The sequence below is a fragment of the Falco biarmicus genome, chromosome 3 (genome assembly GCF_023638135.1).
Source record: "Falco biarmicus isolate bFalBia1 chromosome 3, bFalBia1.pri, whole genome shotgun sequence".
Classification (NCBI taxonomy): Eukaryota; Metazoa; Chordata; class Aves; order Falconiformes; family Falconidae; genus Falco; species Falco biarmicus.
The window spans coordinates 80888221-80892831 of NC_079290.1; positions in this window are offsets into that span (position 1 = coordinate 80888221).

Genomic DNA, 4611 nt, shown 5'->3' on the forward strand with positions numbered 1-4611 from the left:
TCTCTTCTATCATCCTTATGTGGCAGTATACTTAAAAGACTCCACTTGCTCCTGTTTCTCCAAGTTTCTGAAGTCCTAGCCAACAAACCACAGTAAAACTAGAGGTCATCCTCCAGAATATCTGTGTATAGAAACCGTGAAGAGCAAGGCAGTGGTTTAAGTAGTGAATTCTTTCCTGAAAAGAGATTTATCAAATATGGTACAAAAAGAACAGAGCGACTGAATGAGCAGAGAGTTATTTTGTGATGATGGTAACCATCTTACAATGAAACGTCTCCTGGTGTGAAACATGTCACAGTAATCTAGTCCTTCAAGGGGACACACACAGCAACTTGAAATGGCACTACAAATTACTTACTCAGCTAGCAGAGAAAAAATTAAGAAGTTTTCAGTCTTACTAAGAATTATATGGTGTTTTCACTGAAGTATTTTAAAATAAATCACTCTGTTATCCAGATCACAAATATGCATTAGATTGAAACACAGATTTAACACCAACAAAATTTATCAAGCACAAACACAGATAAATGCAAACCAGAAAACTTACAATTATTACTTGGGATAAGTAAATCACATTGACATCAGAGTTTTCCATGCAGCCTGATTACCTCCAGAGTTTTGCCATTTGTTCTATCAGGTCAGCGAATCCATTAATGTCTCTGCTCAGAATATGCAGCATTTCCTAATCCCAAGCTTGACGGTATTCATTAGCAATCTAAACAAAAGTGGTCTGATTTACAGAGGTCCACTCTGCATGAATTCAGTGCCATCTGCAAAGGTGTGGTACTTAAGAAAAATCAAACGTTTATTTGGACAGCTCAGTTCACACTATGAGGGCCTTTATTTTGTGGTCTTGTCAGGAAAAATTAGGGCAGAGACTCTGATCCTTCTCTCATTTATGTTAGTCTCACACAGATGTAACTTCCCTGAATCCCTAACTTGCTCTTGATTAACACTCAATCAGAAATGGGCCTAACATTTATTACAGTACAAATTTACAGTAATAACACTATGCAGAATGGTAGGGGGGTTTTTTGAGTAGTTTGCTGATGGAGCACAAAAATAACTAAATAAAGCTTCCTTCTTTATTAAGACAGCTTTCATACACAGGTCACAAGAACTAAAACAGGAGAAAAGTGACAGGCGAGCATACTGTATATGCAGTACTGGCATTGTAAGGCTAAGCCAACACTATGAAAACACAGAACTCTTTGTCTGACACATCTTGTGTCCACTTTCTACCACACTCCAGGGAGACCTTGTAGAAGCCTTACAGGACCTAAAGGGAGCCAACAAGAGATCTGGTGAGGGATTTTTTACAAGCGTCCAATAGCGGAAGGACAAGGGGTAATAGCGGAAGGACAAGGGGTAACGGTTTTAAACTGAAAGAGGATAGATTTAGATTAGATATTAGAAAGTGACTCTTTACTGTGAGGGTGGTGAGGCACTGGAACAGGTTGCCCAGAGCAGCTGTGGATGCCCCATCCCTGGAAGTGTTCAGGCCAGGCTGGACGGGGCTTTGAGTGACCTGGTCTAGTAGAAGGTGTCCCTGCTCATGGCAGGGGGGTTTGAACTCGATGATCTTTAAGATCCCTTCCAACCAAAACCATTCTATGATTCTATGATACGAACCTATGATTCAAGTTAGTGACAAGATACCTCCAAAATTTGACTTCTGTCAGTAATAAGCCTTTAAAAGGCCATGCTGGTGATTGTATTTACTGACGCTCAGTAATCTCCATACCAAATATAATCAGTTTTACACTAGCAACAACATCCAGTGTTGCAGACCGATCTTTTGCCCCGCTGCTTACCTTCTCCTGGAAAGCTTTAGGAAGCGATGGCAGGAGAGGCAAAGACATGGGACCCAGGTAAAGTGCAGAATGGAAGATGTTGCAAAGATGACTCATGTTTTGTTGCATTTTTTTTGCAGAGTGAAACGCAATTAAAGCGTTATCTTGGATTTTGTTGGCAGGGACTCTGTCTAGATTATCCTGGGAAGTAGATTCAACAAGTAAGGCTGAATTATTTCTACTGTCAATTCTCAGAAGTGATCTGTGCTTTAAAGAAGCACATGGATGAAGCTGGTCGTATGTCCAAGCTAGTCCTCTTTACTAGACATAGGCCTTTTATTTTGCTTCAGGATTTCTGTGGAGCAGTCTACTGGTTCTTTGATGTAAACAGCTATTATTTTTCTCTGGCACAGTAACAACACACCAAATCTTCCAATACAATGAAATTTTCCCGGCAGGTTTTATTTGCTTCCCAGATAGCTCATTCCCCACCTCCTACTCCCCCCTGCAAAAAAAATTAAAATAAATAATAAAAAAACCTCCTTTCTCTACTCACTTACAAATTAAATAGACTTTATGCCACAGGAACATGCAAATGTCCTGAGACGCCAGACACTTTAATGGTCTTTTTATAGCAGCACAATAAAGACTGAGCAGCACAGCTGTAAACGCTCATGCCAGTGACTGGATCAGCACAGTTCCTTAGTTTTGCAATAGAAACTTCCCTGCCCTCTTTTTTTTTTTTTTTTTTTTTTTTTTTTTTTTTTTTTTAACAACTGCACTGAGCACGAAGCCAGCTCACTGCACCTTTGGGAACCCCCAGGTGCGGCCTGCGCCACCGCAGCCCTCGCTGCTGCAACGCAGCTGCCCCTGGGGCGGAGGGCGGCCGTGCCGGTGCGTTCCGGGACTGGGACTCATCACGTGTGAGCCGGCGGCTGGGCGGTTCGCGACGGCGCTGCCGCGGCGGCAGATGTTTCCCTGGGGTTTGCGGATGTGAAAGCCCCCGGCCCCGCTCCCTCCCGAGCTGCAAGCGCGGGGCTTGTCGCTGCGGCTGGGAAAGCCCCGCCGCTGCGCTCCCGGCGGTAGGTCGCGCCAGGGAAGGCGCAGCCCCCCCTCCCGCCCCGGGACCGACCTCTCCGCCCCGCGCCGCCCCGGGCGGGGCCGCCGCTCGCCTCAGCGCGCCGGGCCGGGCGGCCGTTGGCGGCGGGTAACGGCCGCCGCGCGGAGGAAGGGGCGCGGGGCCGTGGCGATGCGGCGCAGGGCGCAGGGCCGCCGCCGGGCGCCGCCTCCTGCTGCTGGTGCTGCTGCGGGCACCCCCCGCAGGTACCGTCCCGCGGCGGGGAGCGGCGCGGCGGTGCCTCTCGCCTCGGGCCGGCGACACCCGGGCCCTCGGGAGGTGCCGGGGCGGCGGGGCCGAGTCACGGGCAGCCGCGCCCCGCAGGGCCGGGGCGCACAGCCCGGGGCGGGCGGCGCTGCCGAGCCCTCGCTGCCTCCCGCCGCTGCCTTTCCTGCAGCATCGGGCGTTCGCGGTTCTCCTGAGTTCCCTCCCTCCCTGTGCCTTTGGCCTTGCCCTCCCTCCTGTATTTACACTGTTCTACAAAAGAGGTGCATGTGTTGCTGCATAAGTGACCTTTTTCGGAGCCGGGCAGTTTTTAAGTTTGTGTTGTTGTCGGGGCCGTGCTGCTTCGTAACAGAGGAGCTGTGCCCTTCAAAGCCCAGCTTTCCCCGTGTGGGTTTTGCCAGTGCTTTTCCCATCTACACCCACCATATCCGCCAGTGGGATTAAACCTCCTCTCCACATGTGGAGATGGCTGCAGGAAAGCTGAAGAATTAACTAAGTAACCTTTTCCTCAAAGATGAACAATGAGTGATGGGGAGAGGGATGTTTCTCCTTCCTATGTGCCAAAGAAACTGTCTGAGGGGGTGTAACACCAAGAGTTGGCGTGGGAAGTGAGTGGCTGGTAACTTTGGTTACTCAGCTAAAAGAGCTCCATCACTTTGTTGAGGGCTCTGATGCACAGAAACAGCTATGTGATAAGGCACCGAGACGGTACATTTCTGGTTTACTGGTCGTGTATCCACTGTGTGCGTAATCGCAGCTGTCAGCTGTCACTGAGCGGGAAATTCAGTTGTACGGCCTCAGCTCTCAGGCTGGGAATGGCCTGAAATGACAGTCTCTGCTTCCTAGTGACATTTTGAAATCTGAACATAGTAAATCACTTAGGATTTCTGATAGTATTACATTAGATTATTTAATTTGTACATCAGTGTGCATACATGCTAGGTCTTCTTATTCCATAATCTGGTTACGATCGCGTTTTACCAGTTCATTTAGAAAGTCAAGGTCTTTTCCAGGGGCAAGATCAGAGGTGAAGTTCAAAGTTCTTCTGCTCTGTGACAGAAAAGGGAAAACCATATGTGGTATTTCAGCATCTGTTCACTGAAATGTCACAGTATTTCTTCTGTCTTTGGTTTTAGTAGGCCTAACAGACATTGTCAACTCCAGAAAAGACAGATCAGTTTTATTGCATTGGGGTTTTATTAATATAGTTTTGAGTTCAGACTGATGTAAAGAATATGAACCTTTTTCTCTAAGGATTTCTCTCTTTTTTTTGTTGTTGTTGTTTTTTTTTTTATTTACTAATGCTGACAGTTTTTGCTTATGTGGTTTTCCTTCAATGAATAATTAAACTTTTGGAGCGTGTTTCTTAAAATGTCTTAATTACATTTGACTTTTCTGAGCCACCTGAAGGAAATTTCCATCTTACTGAAAAGATTCAAAATTTTTAACTTTAGCTTGCTATATGATAAGGAAAAA